Source organism: Cnephaeus nilssonii, assembly GCF_951640355.1.
Source record: "Cnephaeus nilssonii genome assembly, chromosome: 13".
Classification (NCBI taxonomy): Eukaryota; Metazoa; Chordata; class Mammalia; order Chiroptera; family Vespertilionidae; genus Cnephaeus; species Cnephaeus nilssonii.
The window spans coordinates 39,270,343-39,290,115 of record NC_137084.1 but is presented as its reverse complement, the minus strand read 5'-3'; the positions used below and the strand labels follow the sequence as shown (position 1 = coordinate 39,290,115).

General features: G+C 47.5%; 2 pseudogenes across 2 annotated transcripts in view; both read left to right on the top strand.

Annotated features, from left to right (window-relative positions):
* LOC307110095 (proteasome subunit alpha type-1-like) overlaps positions 1–18,902 on the top strand; it is a 152,488-nt pseudogene extending 133,586 nt beyond the window's left edge. The window contains exon 5 of the transcript in view: positions 18,846–18,902. The product of the transcript in view is annotated as a proteasome subunit alpha type-1-like (transcript). The remainder of the gene's footprint in view (positions 1–18,845) is intronic.
* Positions 12,974–13,916, top strand: LOC307109254 (eIF5-mimic protein 2-like; annotated as a pseudogene). The gene has a single exon. The product of its transcript is annotated as an eIF5-mimic protein 2-like (transcript).
* Positions 18,903–19,773: the final 871 nt, after the last annotated feature.

The following is a 19,773-nucleotide window of genomic DNA, read 5'->3' as shown; positions in this document are numbered from 1 at the left end:
TACTGCTTCATAACTCAGTGCACTTATACCTGCAGCTCTTGGTGCCTGGAATGCCCTCACAGCTGACTTCTCTCCCCCATGCTTGATGAATGCATACTTTATTCAAGATTCAGCCATTTCCTCTGACATTCTTCATTGACCTCCTCCTTTCTTGGTACTCCAGTAAGCCTTGTGTGCACCACTTTCATACTACCTGTCTACTGTGCTGTGTTCATGTGGTTATGACCTATCCCTCCAATTGGCCTTTTGGGTCCTTGAAAAATCATCCCTGTATTCTCTATACTAGCATGGTGCTTTGAATGGAGAAGGAATATACTTAATGCTGAATGTATGTGAGTATTTGTGAGTGCCAGGTTCTCTTTCCTCTTAGAAATTATTTTCTCAGTCTCCTTCATAGATTCTACATCCTGTCTGTCCCCTAACATCTCATCTCAGCCTCCTTTCCCCCCAACATATACACTCTGAATCACCCCATTCATTTCCTTAGTTTTAATTTCTGACAACTCCCAAATCTGTTCTCACAGTGAAGAACTCTTTTGCAAACTCCAGCATCTCAAACTCAGCACTTACAAAATTGAACTACTTTATGTGTCTTTTATCCTGTGGTATAAAAAGATAAATGTAGGAAAGTTTCTGAGACAATTTTTTTAAACAGCAATTTGAAATTATATCAGAAAAAGGATATTAAGTTTTACGTGACAACCCTAGAAATAGCTTTTGTATTTTCTTTGCCTTGGAGTGAACAGTATAAAGCTTTAATCCTAGGCTCCCCCTGCTGGTCACATGGTGATCTGTCAAGGTATCTGTGAAGTCATAGTATAAGCAAGACTCACCTCCTAGAGCAGTGATCAGCAAACTGTGGCTCCTGAGCCACATGCTGCTCTTTGGCCCCTTGAGTTTTTAGCAAAGGCCAGCTTAGGAGTACCCTAATTAAGTTAATAGCAATGTACCTACCTATATAGTTTAAGTTTAAAAAAGTTGGCTCTCAAAAGAAATTTCAATCGTTGTACTGTTGATATTTGGCTCTACTCACTAATGAGTTTGCCGACTACTGTGACCTAGAGCATCAGGTTTGACAGACCTTCTGTGTGTGTGTGTGTGTGTGTGTGTGTGTGTGTGTGTGTGTGTTTGTGCAACGTACAATATTTAAGTTTTAAGGACTGAAAATACTATTTTTATATTGTGATACACAATGCAAAATGTCAGAAGAGTTTAAACTCCTTTCCTCAAAATATAGGCACACAGAACATTTCTATTATTAGAGAATCTCAAGTACAGCTCTCAAATTCATGCCCCAGAGTCAGAGACATGAATTACAATATGCCCAGTTATTTAAGGGCACAGAGAAGAAAGCCTTCAGTGTATAGACACCACCCATTAGTGAGAGGAATCTGGGGAAGGGAGTAGTTAGTGAGCTCTAAATATCAAGCTAGCTGAATAATTTTTGGAGTGGAGCCAAGCCTCCTGCTCGCTCTGTGGCCCGCAGCCATTTCTCTTGGGATTGATGTATCTTCTATAATTGAAACTTTGTATCCTTGAGTGGAGGCCTGGGCCTGCCAGAGTGTGTGGAAAGCTTGGCTTCCTCTGTTGCCAGGGAAACCCAAGCCTCCCTTCTGGTAGCCATCTTGGTTGGGGTTAATTTGCATACTTGCCCTGATTGGCTGGTGGGCATGGCCTGGCTGGTGGGCGAGGCTTATGTAGCGGAGTGATGGTTAATTTGCATATTACTCTTTTATTAGAGAGGATATGTAAATATAAATTCATGCAATGGGCCTCTAATCCTATCTAATAAAGAGGGAATATGCTAATGGACCATCACTCCATCACAAAGATGGCTGCACACACAGCTGAGGCCAAGTTCCCATAAGGAGCCTTAACGAGCAATCAGCAGGGACCTGAGGCTACGCCCTCCCCTGCCCCCGTGGGGCTTGACAGGGGACCTCAGGCCCTGTTCCCCACCCAGCAGGGCTTGACAGGGGATCTCAGGCTACGCCCCCCACCTGGTGGGGCTTGACAGGGGATTTCAGGCCGCACGCCCCACCGTGTGGGGCTTGACAGGGGACCTCAAGGTGCGTTTCCCGTCCTGGTGCTGGGCTAGGGGACCTCAGGCTGCTCCCCCCACCCCAACGCCAGGCCGGGGGACCTCAGGCCGCGCCCCCAACCAGGTGGGGCTTGACAGGGGACTTCAGGCCGTGCCCCCCACCCCATCACCAGGCTGGGGGACCTCAGACCGCAACCCCCGCCTGGGTAGGGCTTGACGGGGACCTCAGGCCTTGCCCCCTGCCTTGGCGCCAGGCCGGGGAACCTCAGGCCATGCCCCCTGCCTGGCGGGGCTTGACGGGGTACCTCAAGGTGCGCTTCCCGTCCTGGTGCTGGGCTAGGGGACCTCAGGCTGCTCCCCCCGCCCCAGTGCCAGGCCAGGGGACCTTAGGCCTCGCCCCTGACCCTGGCACCCGGCCGAGGACCTCAGGCCGCACCCCCCGCCCCAGCACCGGGCCAGGGGACCTGAGGCTGTGCCCCTCTGCCTGGCTGGGCTTGACAGGGGACCTCAGGCCATGCCCCCCACACAGCGGGGCTTGATGAGGGAACTCAAGGTGCACCCCTCAGTGCTGGGTCGGGGGAACTCAGGCTGTGCTCCCGCCTAGCGGGGCTTGACGGGGGACCTGAGGCTGTGTCCCCCTGCCAGTGGGGCTTTATGGGGGACCTGAGGCTGCACCCCCCTCCCGGTGCTGGGCCGGGGGACCTGAGGCTGCACCCCTTCCCCCCCCGCCCGGCAGGGCTTGATGGGGGAACCTCAGGCCATGCCCCCCACCCAGCGGGGCTTGACAGGGGATCTCAGGCCGTGTCCCCCACCTGGCGGGGCTTGACGGAGGACCTCAAGGCATGCACCCCCCCCCCCCCCGGTCTGGGCTGGGGGACCTCAGGCCACGCCTCCTGTCCTGGCGCTGAGCCAGGGGACCTAAGGCTTTGCCCACTGCCCGGCAGGGCTTGACAAGGGTGGGACTGGTCGGGTCTAGATCTAGCCCAATGCAGGGGGGGTGGGGGGCCAGCCGGGTCCGGGTCTCATGCGATTTTGAGGTGCATGTGGGTGGGCAGGGACTTGACTCTGGGTCCTGTGGTGAGCCCCAGACTCTGACAGGAGGAAGGTTTTCATATACATTTTACTAATTTTCTTTCATCTCTGACATTTCTATTATAGAGAAAGGGCAAATAGCAATATTAAATTATTTCCTCTAATCCCCTTTTAATGTGCACGAATTTCGTGCACCGGGTCACTAGTATATATATATTAGAGGCCCATTGCAGGAAGATTCCTGCAAGAATAGGGCTTCCTGCAGCTGTCTCCGCTGCCCCGCCTGCTTCCCTCCCTTCTCCACCACCCCGCTTGCCTCTCCACAGCTTCGCTCCCTTCTGCAGTGCTTGGCTTCCTTCTACGCTGTCTTCAGTCTTCACTCTGTGCCTGGATATACAAATTAACCACCATCTTGTTTGGGTTAATTTGCATAATCACTCCTGATTGGCTTGTGGGCGTGGCTTGTGGGTGTAGCGAAGCTACGGTCAATTGGCATGTTTGTCCTTTATTAGATAGGGTATCCTATCTAATGAAAGAGTAATATGCAAATTTACCATACCTCCGCTATGCCCACAAGCCACGCCCACCAGCCAATCAGGAGTGAATATGCAAATAAACCCAACCAAGATGGCTGCAGCCACAAAGAAAGCAGGAGGGAGGCTTGGGTTTCCCTGGCAATGGAAGAAGCCAAGCTTTCTGCCTGCCCTTGCTGGCCCAGGCTTCCACTCAATGCTACAAAGTTTCAATGATAGAAGATAAGTAAATCCCAACAAAAATGGTGGCAGTCACAGAGCAGAAGAGAGCAGAAGGCTTGAGTTGCCCCTGGAGATGGAGGAAGCCAAGCTTTCTGCCTGCCCTGGCTGGCCCAGGCCTCCAGGCTACAAAGTTTCAATTATAGAAGATAAATAAATCCCAACAAAAATGGCTGCGGCCATGGAGCGAGCAGGAGGCTTGGCTCCACTCAAGGCTACAAAGTTTCAATTATAGGAGATAAATAAATCCCAGATATCAGGGCCTCCGCTTGGGACACTGGGGGGGCATGGCCAGCCTGCAAATCACCACAGGCTCTGCACCCAGGCAACCCCACACCCAAGGGAACCCCCACCCTGATTCGGGACACTCTTAAGGGCAAAACAGCTGGCCCCCACCTATGCACCAGGCCTCTATCCTATCTAATCCTCTCTAATAAAATGGTAATATGCAAATTAACCATCACTCCGCTACATAAGCCACGCCCACCAGCCAAGCCACGCCCACCAGCCAATCAGGGCGAGTATGCAAATTAACCCCAATCCAAGATGGCTACAGCCACAGTGAGCAAGGTTTCCCAGGTAACAGAACAAGCCAAGCTTTCCATAGCCGTTGCAGGCCTAAGCCTCCACTCAAGCTACAAAGTTTCAATTATAGAAGGTAAACAAATTCAAACAAATGGCGGCAGAATGGAGCTTGAGAGAGCAGGCCAGGGTTTCCGGCGGCAACAGGGTAAGCAAAGCTTTCCGCACACCCTGGCTGGGCTCACCTGCTTAAGGCTACAAAGTTTCAATTGTAGAAGGTGAATTAACTGCCACAGAGATGGCTGCCGCCCTGGAGGGAGCAGCAGGCTTGGCTCCGCTCCAGGCTACAAAGTTTCAATTGTAGAAGGAAAATAAATTCCAGATACCAGGGCCTCCCCTTGGGTTGCCAAGGGGCGTGGCCAGCCTGCAAACCACCACAGGCCCCTCGCTCAGGCCGCTCCACGCCCCAAGGGAACCCCACCCTGATCTGGGACACCCTTCAGGGCAAACCAGCTGGCCCCCACCTGTGCACCAGGCCTCTATCCTATCTAATAAAAGAGTAATATACAGATTGATCATCACTGCAACACACAATATAGCTGCCCCCATGTGGTCAAAGATCCTGCCCCCATGTGGACACAAGATGGCCACTGCAAGATGGCCAGCAGGAGAGGGCAGTTGGGAGGCACCCGGCCTGCAAGGGAGGGCAGTTGAGAGGGTCCAGGCTTGCAAGGGAGGGCAGTTGGAGGTGATCAACCCTGCAGGAGAGGGCAGTTAGGGGTGACCAGGCTGGCAGAGGAGGGAAGTTGGGGGCAAACAGGCTGGCAGGGGAGTAGTTAAGCATCAACCAGGCTGGCAGCGGAGTGGTTAGGGGGTGATCAGGCTGGCAGGCAGAAGCAGTTAGGGGCAATCAGGAAGGCAGGCAGGCAAGCAGTTGGGAGCCAGCAGTCCTGGATTGTGAGAGGGATGTCCGACTGCCCGTTTAGGCCCGATCCCAGGGATCGGGCCTAAACAGGCAGTTGGACATTCCTCCAGGAGTCCCAGATTGGAGAGGGTACAGGCTGGGCTGAGGGACAACCCCCCGCCGCGCACGAATTTCGTGCACCAGGCTTCTAGTAAAAGAATAATATGCAAATTGACTGTCACTCCAACACACAAGATGGCTGCCCCCATGTGGTCAAAGATGGCTGCCCCCATGTGGACACAAGATGGCCAGCAGGGGAGGGCAGTTGGGAGGGACCAGGCCTACAAGGGAGGGCAGTTGGGGGTGATCAAGCCTGCAGGGGAGGGCAGTTAGGGGTGAAAAGGCTGGCAGAGGAGGGAAGTTGGGTGCGATGGGGCCTGCAGGGAAGGGAAGTTGGGGAGGGACCCAGGCCTGCAGGAGAGAGCAGTTAGGGGCAAACAGGCTGGCAGGGGAGCAGTTAGGCATCAATCAGGCTGGCAGGGGAGTGGTTAGGGGGTGATCAGGCTGGCAAACAGAAGCGGTTAGGGGCAATGAGGAAGGCAGGCAGGTGAGCAATTGGGAGCCAGCAGTCCTGGATTGTGAGAGGGTTGTCCGACTGCCCTCGAGGGGTCCCAGATCAGAGAGGGTGCAGGCTGTGCTGAGGGACACCCCCCGCCCCCTCATGCATGAATTTCATGCAACGGGCCTCTAGTGTACATACACACACACACACACACACACACACACACACACACACATATACTGATTGGTCAGATTATTATGCGTTCAGAGATCATAATAATCTGGCCACTCAGTGTGTATTGAGCAGCTGTTTTGAATCAGGTCCTTTGGTAGATACAGGCATCCAGAAGAATGAATCCCAGTTTCTGGCTTCTGGAGCTCAGTTGAGTGAAGGATACAGACGTGCATTTGTGATGCAGCATGATGAAAGCTTTGGTAGGTGCATGCCCTGAGGAGTATAACTGCACACAGGAAGGGGCCTTGCTACATTTGAAGAGTGAAATGGAGTGTGGAGAATCCCTCAAAAAAGTGACTTCTGAGAAGAGGTTTGAACAAGTAGGAGCTACATTAAAACAGGCAAAGCATTATAGTAGAGGCAAAATCATGCACAAAGGTATGATATGGTCAGAAAATAACACATTGTTTCCTATGAAGGTAGAAGCAGATAATGATAGGAGTTGAGGCTGAGAGGTAGCTGAGACTCATCCATAGGAGGCCTTGGTGTCATGATAAAGGCTGGATTTTATCCCCAAATGGCAATGGTGAGTCCCTATATTTAATGCTGGTTGAGATCAGTGTTTTTCAGAAAAGGTTGTTGCAATCCATTAGTGAGCAGTAAAATCAATTACTGAATTGGGACCAGTACTTTTAAAAAGTGAACTAGAGAAGAGTGAAATATCAGTGTGCATATCTATAAATGTTTGTTGTGCTTCTGTTTCACTTATATATGAATATAACTATTGTGTTGTGAGGTAAAATGTTTTCTGGGTCTGCAGGTCAAAGTAAAAATAAATTGAGAAACACTAGACAAAGGTTAACTTTAATTAATTTAGGCCTGTCTATCACTGAACCATCAATAGCAAGAGGATGGAAATACTCTGACTGCTTTAGAGTACTCTGGGATGGATGTTTGGGAACCCACCCACTGTAGGAAAGTGTAACACAAGGAGGTAAATTCAGTAGATAATGGAAACATAGCAGTGCACCTTGGTTCACAAAGTGATGAACTTGTGTTTGTCCATGGTCAGAGGAGCCACCAGGAGATGCCATGTTTGTATATAGTTAGGTAGGTAAAAGGGGGAGGAGGGTTTCCTGGGTGGTAGAGACTGCATCAACCAAAGGTAGTGGGGATCATCAGTAGCGGTGCATTAGACTGTGAGCTCCTTGAAGTGGGCGGTTGTTTCTTCTCATATCTGTATCCCTTGTATTGAGGTGAGGGTCCAACACATAGCAAACATTTGATAAAAATCCTATCCCAGTGCAGAGGTGGGGAGCCTTTTTATTGCCATGGGCCATTTGTTTATCTATAGAATCATTTGCAAGCCATACAAAATTATCAACTTAAAAATTAGCCTGCCACATTTGGTCAAACATTTAATTAACTGAACCCTAATGCTTTGGCAGGGCCAGACTAGATGATTTTATGGGCCTCATACGGCCCATGTGTAGAACGATCCCCACCCCTGCTTATTGATGATGGGTGCTAGCAGATGCTTAATAAGCACTTAGGGAACTGCTGAAAACTACAAGGGGGGATATATAATGAGGGTAAATGGAAAAGCTATGAGGGTCAGCCACAATCCACCTATTGCCAATAATACTTAAATATGTCATTTTAATATTAAGAAAAGAGCTTTCTCTAGGAGTCAGGGATGACTCTAAGTTATCTAGCTGAGGGGAATGTTCATTCTAAGAAGACAGGAAAGGAATAAGTTTGGGGTACAAGCTTTCAGAGTTGTACGTTTATTTAATAAATGCTTTGATTGTCTAGTATGTTACTCAAATATAATGTCAGGCAGAGCTTTCTGGTAATAATGTGAAAGACAAGTTGGAGAAGTAGGAGGCATGGAGAGCCCTGCTGGGAATAGTTGAGTGTGTGATTAAAGAAGCTGAGTGAAACAGCACAAGAATAGCTGTCACTGAAGCTACTATCTGTCTGCTATACCAGAGACCTCTTCACCTTCAGGCTTGTCATCTAAGACAATGGGTGGGTAAGGTGGGCCCAATACACTCTGAAGGTTTGGGCTAAAATAAAAATCTCTCCTTTCTACCATATTGGGGATATGGGAACTGTTAGGCCCTGTTATGAAGCATTTAGACTAGGATGAAGCACTGAGTCTTCACCCTAGTCAAGACTTAGCCTTGAGGGATGGACATCCTGACTGGGGCAAGTTTGGCTTCACACTAATTAGTGTATATAAAGTAGCTTCCTACTTCTCAGATGTCCTGGCCATATGGAAGCTGGATTTCCCTTTTCTGAGTTCCCAGAGAGGCCCAAATTTGCCAATAAAAAATTTCTAGAAAATTCTCAGCAGGTTTAACTTCCTAATCCTCCTCCCTCTTCAACCCTCTCCTTCACTTCACCTCCCTTCCCCCACAAACCCCTATTCCAGTCCAAAAAGAAGTAGCTGATCCTGGAGTCCAAAATCCTCTGCTCAATGCTTGCACTCCTTTGGCCAGGATAGTAGTACATCTCAGTTCTGTTCCTCTTTCGAGGCCTATTCAGAGCTTGAGGGGAATATATGAGGGTACTATGTGATCCTGCCTAGAAACAGGAAGGGTACCAGATTATTATAGATGGTTATTATAGACTAGAGGCCCAATGCACGACAATTCGTGCAAAATGGGCCTTCATTCCCCTGGCTGCAGGCACTGCCTTCGCTCTGGATGGAGCCACCTTTTCACTCTGGCCCGGAGCTGCCTTTCTGCCTTCCCACGCTGCCCAGAGGCCCAAAGAGCGGGGGCAGTGTGGAACGCCTGTGTCATTGCCATGGTGATGGCACAAGCATCCCGCCCCGCCCCCGGCCATCTTTGTTGGTTTAATTTGCAAACTCACTCCTGATTGGGTGGTGGGCATCTTGAAGGTACGGTCAATTTGCATCTTACTCTTTAATTAGTGTAGATGGTTTCTCTCTCTCTCTCTCTCTCTCTCTCTCTCTTTCTCTCTCTTTTGGTGAGAGATATATAATTTATATATTTATTTATTTGGGAGAGAAAAAGAGGGAGAGAAAAACATTGAATTGTTGTTCCACTCATTTATGCATTCATTGGTTGATTCTTGTGTGTGCCCCGACTGGGGATTGACTGTGTAAACCTTGTATTCAGACAACATTCTAACCAACTGAGCTACTCAGTTAGGGCACAGATGGTTCTCCAACCCCTACCAGGACCTAGTCTTTAAGAAATCTCAGGGGCTCAATCTTTATGCTTGATGTTATAAGTCAATTACCTATGGGTCAGTTTGGCACTATAGGGTACATGCCCCATATAAACCAACATTAAGAAAAACAAGTGTGCTAACCAAATAAAACCAAGATCTAAGAGCCAGAAACATATACTGTGCATTTACTATCCCAGGAAGCCTGAGCATTTGGATAGTTCTCATTCTCAGAAATCTCAAAGGAAGGGGGAAAGTCAGTTTGCATATATTCACACAAGGGATTTTAGCTATTGTACAAAGAGAGGGTTATCTGGCTCCCTCAATGCTTCTGGGCTCCATTAAGACTGCCCATGTCACAACTCTAGCTCCAGTTCTTAGAGGTGAAGAGATTCAAAGACATAATCATGGGCAAGGATGAAGGCTGCATATCCTTTGACTCCAATTAAATCCCTGGTGTTTGAGGTGTGTGGGCTGTGGATGCTTGATTCCTGGTGCTGTCACAGCCCATATAGTAGCTGGTTTAGGGGCATAAGGCTGCTGTCTCTGTGAGGGGGTGGGAGGCAATTCCCTTTATACTCCATCACTGCCTACTTGCTTATTCCAATTTGGGATCAGCAGCATTCTCAGAACCCCTAAGCTGACCTTGGGACCAATGGGCCAGCACTTGAAACAGTTTTGGTATCAAGTCCTTCTCCTAGAGGGGGAGAGTTACCCAGAAGAGAGCAGAGTTAGGCACCACAGCAGACATTTACTTTCAGCACTCCCAAAGAGATAGGGTCTACACACACACACACACACACACACACACACACACACACACCAATGCTCTAACCAACTAAGCCACACTGGCCAGGGCTGTTTGCCTATATTTTTGTGTCTGACCTCAACTGAAACTGCACCTCAGTAAAAAAATAAATGTCATAAAAGACAAGTGTCAAACAACTAAGATAATTTATTTTAAAGTTAGTGCTTTAAAAGCAGGGCTATATTCTGCCACAAGGGCTGATGTCACAAAATGCACCATAAATGAGCTTGAAAGATCCTAAATTTTTATTAATTTACTATGAAAAGTAAGATATGTGGCTGAGTTTGACCGTTTAACTGTTAATTCTGCAAATTAACTTCCGTGTAGAATAAACTATGTGTTAGTGGATTAGTTTCAAAAAGTGATCATTTGAAGCCTGTATATATAGTTTACTCAACATTAGCCACAGCAATTGTTTAGAACTTAAACCCACAGAGGATTTTTGCTTGAGGGTTATTGTATCACTGACACTGTTAGCATTGTTGTGCAAGGTGATAAGAGTCAGCTTGATTTTTAGTTAATTTTATTAGAGTTTTTAATTTTTTACAGATGATTAGTCCTCTAATGCTGGTCTGCAGCTCATTCATTACTCCTCTAATGTGGAATGCAGCCAAGCTTCTCTCTCATTCAGGCCACCCCTCACCCTGCAGCCCTAACCAGTCTTTCAATTGGGGACAAAAAAAGTGGGCTTTACTTAGGATACTGGACGGTTCAGACTTAGAGGGCAGGGCTTACCAGGAGGGTCCCACTCCTTCCCCATGTCGAGTCCGCCCCTACCCCCTCAGGCCAGACCAGCACTGTGGACCAGAGCATCCCGCCCTGATCTTCTCAGGGTAACCTTTTATCTGGTCCACATGCGCCCTTGACGCCTCCATGCCTTCCTGTGGCACTAGTCCTGGAAGCAAGTTTCAAATAGGTGGATGCAGGACTGGGGAACAAGGCCCAGAGGGCGGAATATGGCCTAGGGCTATAGGAGGTCCTTGTTGCTCCCTTTCACTGCTCCTGTGGGGCTGCAACAGGAAACATAAAGGGAAACTACAGGGAGGGGTGGTTTGAAAGGACACTTTGTTGTTAAAGGCTTGGTGGACGGGTTTGCGCATGAGCTTCAGAGCCTGCCTGGTGGGCAACCTGGGGAAGGGCGAGAAGGGTGTGGACCCTTTCCAGGGCAGGCGAGCTGGGCGGGCTTCAAGCATTGCCTGTGCTCCTGGTCTGTGTGGGAACAGGCGCCCCCTCCTGAGGGGGGAGCCAGCCTTCGGGGTTCTATTGTGCTGCCTCAGGCTTCCTGTGGCCTGTAGAGCAATGGAAGCTCCACCTTGGAGCCTGATGAGAAAGTGAGTGTCTGAGGCGAGAGACGCCTGGAGGGTCGCGCTCCTGGGCTGGGGGCTCACCCTGCTATGGATGGTCGGAGCAGGCATGTCTGACACAGGGAGGGCGTCATTTTTGACACAGTTGTTTTCAGTAGTCATGGTGAAAGGAAAGCAGTAGCAACAATGTTCAGTTAAGAAACATAGTGAAAACTTACTTTTGTTGAGGTAGATACATATAATCATCCTAAAGAAAAAACACAAATTACTCAAAGAAAAGTAATGGATTAATACTTTTAAATTACATCAGTGTATTTTTTAAGGGATAAACATACTAAGCATTTATGTGTTAAGGTAACATACAATAACTTTATAGTTTCTGTTTCAGAGCCTGAATGCTTGTAAGTTTGCAAAAACATTGCTCTTAGTTATGGGTTGAATTGTGATTCTCCCACATCCAGCAAAGGATATATTATGTCCTAACATCTCCCAACCTCCTCCATCTCCCTTCCAGTGCCTAAGACTATGGCCTCATTTGGAAGGAGGGTTGCCCTTCAATTCGTTAAGATGAGGTCATACTGGAGTAGGGTGGGCATCTAATCCAAGTGACTGGTGTCCTTATAAAAAGAACAGGGGTGAAGAGACAGAGAGGGACACACTGAGTAAAGATAACCTCATGAAGAAACACCACACACACTGGGAGAACCCATGTGACCAAGAAGGCAGAGATCTGCATTAGGAAGTTGCAAGCCAAGGATTTCTGGCAAACACTGGAACCTAAGACAAGGGCATGAAACAGATTCTTCTCTAGATCCTTCAAAGAATGTATGACCCAGCTGACACATTGGAGCTATGAGACAATCCAGTTCATTTGTGTTAAGGTGCCCAGATGTGGCACTTTGTTACAGAAGCACTAGGAAAGTGATACACTTGTCTCCACATACTCATGTTCACTAGTCAGCATACTTAGAATGTGTCACTTGTCTTTGCTCATAGATCACCAGAGAACACTTCTTGTTAATTTTAGTTTTGAAAGGTTTATTTAGTTTGAAGTAACAGATAACAAATAATTAGGAAACATGGATATTTTGGTAGAAATTTATACAAATCACACTTCACAATAAATTGCAGAAACTACAATACTATGTCTTGTTTCTTTGAGATCAAATTTTGCAGCTTTCAGTGAACTCTATAAATATCTATTGGTAAACATTTCTGAAGATAGATCTTTTGCCAAGTTGGAGAAAATGAACATTGCCACTGACTTTGTTGTAAAACATAGAGGAAACCCAAGTGATGTTTAGAGAAATGGAGTTACACAGCTTTATTATGCCAGTGGTCTCAGAGGAGTCACCTCCAAAATCTGAGCAAACCAAAAGAGGTGGAAGTCCCTCTTTTATCCCCTTTTGGTGTCTTTGTCTCGCAAATATGGGTTTTACTTCCGGATCTTTGGCGGGCTTTGCAAAAAGCCCCAGTTGTAAGGGCCTGGCCTGGCGCCAGCGCTGATAATCCCCCTCTGGGGGCTGTGTCATGGTTTATGGTTTTATGGCCTCTGAAAAATGTAAGGATTTAGGTAGTAGGTCTTGTAATACTGGTTTGAGGAAAGGGAAAGTGACTTAATTATAGGTTATCAAGAATGTGCATTAGGGCTCCTCGCATTAGTTCCGGTCGCGGAGAAGAGACCGCCAGACCGCCGCTGTTGTCGCCACATCTGGAATTTCTGGCCCTTTTCTCTTCGCCTTAAATTCGGGTGTCTTTTATGAATAATCAAAAGCAGCAAAAGCCAACGCTATCAGGCCAGCGTTTTAAAACCAGAAAAAGAGATGAAAAAGAGAGGTTTGACCCTACTCAGTTTCAAGACTGTATTATTCAAGGCTTAAGTGAAACTGGTACTGATTTGGAAGCAGTAGCAAAGTTTCTTGATGCTTCTGGAGCAAAACTTGATTACCGCCGATATGCAGAAACACTCTGACATTCTGGTGGCCGGGGGAATGCCGGCCCCAGGTGGTACACTGGCAGATGACATGATGCGTACAGATGTCTATGTTTGCAGCACAAGAAGACCTAGAAACCATGCAAGCATTTGCTCAGGTTTTTAACAAGTTAATCAGGCGCTACAAATACCTGGAGAAAGGTTTTGAAGATGAAGTGAAAAAGCTGCTACTGTTCTTAAAGGGTTTTTTGGAGTCGGAGAGGAAGAAGCTGGCTATGTTGACTGGTGTTCTTCTGGCTAATGGAACACTTAAAACATCCATTCTTAATAGCCTTTATAATGAGAATTTGGTTAAAGAAGGGGTTTCAGCAGCTTTTACTGTAAAGCTCTTTAAATCATGGATAAATGAAAAAGACATCAATGCAGTAGCTTCAAGTCGTCAGAAAGTCAGCACGGACAACAGACTGATGGGACTTTTTCCTGCCAATAAACAAAGCGTTGAACACTTCACAAAGTATTTCACTGAGGCAGGCTTAAAAGAACTTTCAGAATATGTTTGGAATCAGCAAACCATAGGAGCTTGTAAAGAACTCCAGAAAGAGCTTCAAGAACAGATGTCCCGTGGTGATCCCTTTAAGGATATAATTTTGGATTCCCGGTCAGGACACATGCCTGGGTTATAGGCTAGATCCCCAGTATGGGGTGCGCAGGGGGCGGCCAATCAGTGCTTCTCTCTCATCACTGATGTTTCTCTCTCTCTCACACTTCCTCTCTGAAATCAATAAAAATATATTTTTTTAAAAAACTAATATAGGAGAGGAACCAAGATGGTGGCATAGTTAAACAACTAAACTGCCGCCGCGCACAACAATTTCAAAAATACAACTAAAAGACAAAACGTCTACCACCCAGAACCACGGGAAAGCTGGCTGAGTGGTAAATTTACAACTAAGAAGGAAAAAGAAAGGAGAACAAACACGGAAAAGCTGAGGTACGGAGGCGCACAAATCAGGCTGGTGGCGGGCAACGGGGCGCACGGCTTTTTTCCAACCCGAAGGGAGAAAAGCTCCCAATCCATCTGAAATCCAGTTTCTGGGGACCTGCGGGGGACCCAGATGCTCACGGGGAGAAGCTGAACTCTTGGCCATCAGAGGTGCGCCCAGCAATCAGTGTTTACTGTGCTGGAGCACGGGACGCAGGGACTTGGAAATGTGGAAAGGCAGAGACGGCTGACGGCAGCCATCGCCGTTTGCCATGCCCTAGTCTAGTGATGCCCTAGACCCCGCCCGGCCCTGAGACCCCGCTCAGCACATTCTACAAACCCGCCCAGGCTCCACACAGTGGCTTTTGCATATAAATGGCCTGTTCTGTGGCAGCTTAACCAAATTAACTGCAGCTCCAGTCGCACTGCTCCAAAACCGCCCAAGCAAAAAGGAGAAAACTAGTTATTGATGTAGCTCCTGCTGAGTGGCCTCAGACAGTAGCTGACCTGCACCCCATTGGAGATCCAGGATCTAGGGTATCTAGTGGTCGGTGTGAAACGACACCAGATTTCAACCACTCTCATGAGGGACACATTCAAGAGGCAGACTCAGTGAGCACCAAAGCCCTACTAGAACAAGTCCCGCCCCACAAATGTGTCTCCAGCACAGCAATGCTTCCATTATAGACACAGCGGGTCCTCACAGCCAATTGGCCTGGAGGTCAATTCCTCCCAGTGACACCAACAACAATCAAGACTTAACTACAACAAGGCTGTATACACAGTCCACAAAGGGGTGCACCAAGAGCGTCCACCTCAGGTAACTGGGAGGCTGACCTGTTGAACCAATAGGACACCTAGTACACAAAGCTACCCTACCAACTCAGGGAAGCAGCGAAAATGAGGAGGCAAGGAAACGGATCACAAATGAAAGAAATGGAGGAGAACAAATGAATGGACATAGAATTCAAAAACACGGTTATAAGGTTTTTCAAGAATTTCATGGAAAAGGCCGATAAATTTAATGAGACCCTCAAGGATATGAAAAAGGACCAACTAGAAATTAAACATACACTGACTGAAATAAAAAATATTATACAGAGACCCAACAGCAGACTAGAGGAACGCAAGAATCAAGTCAAAGATTTGGAATACAAAGAGGCAAAGGACACTCCTCCAGAGAAGCAAGAAGAGAAGAGAATTCAGAAAGTTGAAGATAGTGTAAGAAGCCTCTGGGACAACTTCTAGCGTACCAACATCAGAATTATGGGGGTGCCAGTAGAAGATAGAGAGCAAGATGCTGAAAACCTACTTGAAGAAATAATGACCGAAAACTTCCCCCACCTGGTGAAAGAAATAGACTTACAAGTCCAGGAAGCACACAGAACCCCAAACAAAAGGAATCCAAAGAGGACCACACCAAGACACATCATAATTAAAATGCCAAGGGCAAAAGACAAAGAGAGAATCTTACAAGCAGCAAGAGAAAAACAGTTAGTTACTTACAAGGGAGCACCCATACGATTATCAGCTAATTTCTCAACAGAAACTATGCAGGCCAGACGGGAGTGGCAAGAAATATTCAAAGTGATGAATAGCAAGAACCTACAACCAAGACTACTCTACCCAGCAAAGTTATCATTCAGAATTGAAGGGCAGATAAAGAGCTTCACAGATAAGAAAAAGCTAAAGGAATTCATCACCACCAAACCAGTATTATATGAAACTAGAGGCCCGGTGCACAAAATTCGTGCACGGAGGGGTGTTGTCCCTCAGCCCAGCCTGTACCCTCTCCAATATGGGACCCCTCGAGGGATGTCCGACTGCCCGTTTAGGCCCGATCCCAGTGGGCAGTCAGATCCCTAAACGGGCAGTCGGACATCCCTCTCACAATCCAGGACTGCTGGCTCCCAACTGCTTGCCTGCCTGCCTTCCTGATTGCCCCTAACCGCTTCTGCCTGCCAGCCTGATCACCCCCTAACCACTCTGCTGCCAGCCTATTTGCCCCCAACTTCCCTCCTCTGCCGGCCTGGTCACCCCTAACTGCCCTCTCCTGCAGGGTTGATCACCTCCAACTGCCCTCCCTTGCAGGCTTGGTCCCTCTTAACTGCCCTCCCTTGCAGGCCAGGTGCTTCCCAACTGCCCTCTCCTGCTGGCTATCTTGTGGTGGCCATCTTGTGTCCACATGGGGGCAGGATCTTTGACCACATGGGGACAGCTATATTGTGTGTTGCAGTGATGATCAATCTGCATATTACTCTTTTATTAGATAGGATAGAGGCCTGGTACAGGGGTGGGGGCCAGCTGGTTTGCCCTGAAGGGCGTCCCGGATCAGGTGGGGGTTCCCTTGGGGTGTGGGGCGGCCTGAGCGAGGGGCCTGTGGTGGTTTGCAGGCTGGCCACGCCCCCTGGCAACCCAAGCCGAGGCCCTGGTATCTGGAATTTATTTACCTTCTACAATTAAAACTTTGTAGCCTGGAGCGGAGCCAAGCCTGGGGCTCCCTCCGAGGCCGGCAGCCATTTGTGTTGGGGTTATAATTGAAACTTTGTTGCCTTAAGCGGGTGGGCCCGGCCAGGGTGTGCGGAAAGCTTTGCTTCCCCTGTTGCCCCCAGCAACCCTGGCCTGCTCTCTCAAGCTCCATTCTGCTGCCATTTGTTTGAATTTGTTTACCTTCTATAATTGAAACTTTGTAGCTTGAGTGGAGGCTTAGGCCTGACAAGGGCAGGCGGAAAGCTTGGCTTCCTCTGTTACCTAGGAAACCTTGCTCTCTGTGGCTGTAGCCATCTTGGTTTGGGTTAATTTGCATACTCTCTGATTGGATGGTGGGCGAGACTTGTGGGCGTGGCTTGTGGGTGTGTCAGAGGTATGGTCAATTTGCATATTTGTCTATTATTAGATAGGATGCTGAAAGGTATTATTTAAAAAGAGGAAAAAGAAGAAACAAGTAAAGATAAAAATTATGAACAATAAATACATACCTATCAACAAGTGAATCTAAAAGTCAAGTGAATTAAAAATCTGAAGAACAGAATAAACTGGTGAACATAATAGAATCAGGGGCATAGAATAGGAGTGGATTGATAATTCTCAGGGGGAATGGGGTGTCTGTGTGGGGTGTAATGGAAGAGACTGGACAAAATCATACAACTATGGATAAGGACAGTGGGGGGGAGGTAAGGGCAAAGGAGGGTGGGAACTGGGTGGAGAGGAGATATGGGGGGGACAAAAACGGAGAAATAATTGTAATAATCTGAACAATAAATATTTATTAAATTCAAAAAAAAAAAAAAAAGAAAAGGATATAATTTTGTATGTGAAGGAGGAGTTGAAAAAAACCAACATCCCAGAATCAGTTGTCATTGGATTAATCTGGTCCAGTGTAATGAGCACTGTGAAATGGAACAAAAAAAAGGGGCTTGTAGTAGAGTAAGCCATCAAGCACTTGAAGCAATACAGCCCTCTCCTAGCTGCCTTTACTATTCAAGGTCAGTCTGAGCTGACTCTGTTACTGAAGATTTGGGAGTATTGCTATGATAACATTCATTTCATGAAAGCCTTCCAAAAAATAGTGGCGGGGGGAGGTGGTGGGGGGGTGGAGCAGCTGTGCCCAGCAAAGGGTGGGGCACAGGCAGCGCAGACCAGAGAGCCCCACCCAGATGCGGGAGGAGGGTGGTGGTCCCCAGCACGGGCCTTTGGGACAGAGGGTTGGAGAGTGCAAAGTCTTTTGGGCGGAGGCACTTGCAGTGACCAAGTCGCATGGGCCATGGCCACCCTCACTGAGAGGGGAGGTGCAGCTTAGCTGGGGCAGAGTAGGACACTAAGGAGGGTACCACTTTCGTCCCTGAGGGCTGAACCCCAAAGACACTGGCCAGGCCAGGGTTAGGTTGTTTTTGTGTTAAGTGTACTTTGTTGACTAGAAATTGGAGCATCCTGGGCTGGGAATGGGAGTAGGACAGCAGTGAAGGCCTGGCCAGGGCTGGGGGTTAACGTGCCCCCCCCTCCCCCCCGCCAAACAGAAGCTTTAATGTTAAAGTGCGCTCAGGTGGGGCTGGAAGCATGTCCCAGAGAGGAAAGGGGAAGTTTAAAAAGAGAAACCAGTGAACATGGTGGTGGGGGCGGGAGGAGCTAATAAATAGGGAAGGAGGGAGGGAGGCAGGGTTCAGGCTCACAAGGGAAAGGTGAATGCGGGGTGGGAGCGGGGGTGAGGGTGGGAGGAGTAATAAGGAGACAGACAGAGGTAATGAAGGGAGAGAAGGGAGGAGGGAGGGAGGGAGAGGAGCCATGGGAGGGTCAAAGGGAGAGAGGGAAAGAAAGCAGGAAAGAGAAGGATCCTAAAATGGGGTGAGGCCAGGAAAATAGTTAAATAAAAAAGAAGAAACAGAATGTGAGATTGAGAGGAGTTTAAAAGGAGGAGTTAGTAAGAAAATTAAGTACAGGGTGATTTTTTAAAAATGTAGTCAGACATCCCCTGAAGGCTCCTAGACTCTGAAAGGGTGCAGGCTTGGCTGAGCCTCCGCCCTCTCCCCCATGCATGAATTTTATGCACCCCAGGCCTCTAGTGATTTATAATGATGATAATGTGTTTCCATTCCTGGAAGGCCTTGAAGAAAGGCCACAGAGAAAGGCACAGCCTGCTCAACCTGCTGATGAACCTGCAGAAAAGACTGATAAACCAATGGCGCATTAAGTGATAATCCTCCATTCTATATGTGTATTATCAAATGTGTAAGAATACAGGAACATGTACTGATGACAATAATCTATACTTTGAACCAATAGATGCAGTGGTGAAATGGTATGTTTTAGGGATCAGTCCAGATGTGAGTTCTTTCTAAGCACCTTCACTGAAACCATATAATGGGATGCATTTTTTTTTCTGAGAGGGTCTATAATAATCATTTTCTAGAAAATATAGTTATATGTACTAATGTTTTTATATGAAAACATAGTGTCTTTGTAGTTTTAAAGACAATGGTGAAATAAATTGTTTCATCTGTGACAAAATATGGATGGCCTTTTCCTATTACGCATAGGACAGTCTCCCACAAAAAAGGATTATCTGGCCTCAAGTATCAACAGTGAATGAAAACATCTATCAGAATTGTCCTCATAAGATTTTTTTTACGGCCATCTGGTGGTTAGAGTAAGGCCTACAAGTTCCATGTAGCTCCAGAGGAAATTCACATGATTGAAGTAGGGCCTCAGAAATAAGATGGAAGGCCATAAGTTGGATAGCTGTAGTTCGAATGGGAGGCAGGGGAAGAGCAAGGAAAATTTATGGTTGACAGGGTCTGTGATGATATTAGGAAGACTAGTATTTGGTTGTGTGGCTACCATTCTGTATTTGTAAAACCTACATTAAGATTTCCAGTTTCATTGTGACTCTAGAGACCAGAATAACTATGTGCTGAGGTAAGAAGGGCATCCATTTGCAAGGCCTAGGCTTTCTATTTGACCCCACCCTTCTTACCCTCATCCTGAAGGCCATGCAGAAACAAATTTATTTTTGTTCTGCTCATCAGTTTTACCTATCTTTTTTCACCCTCCAGTTTTTTTCT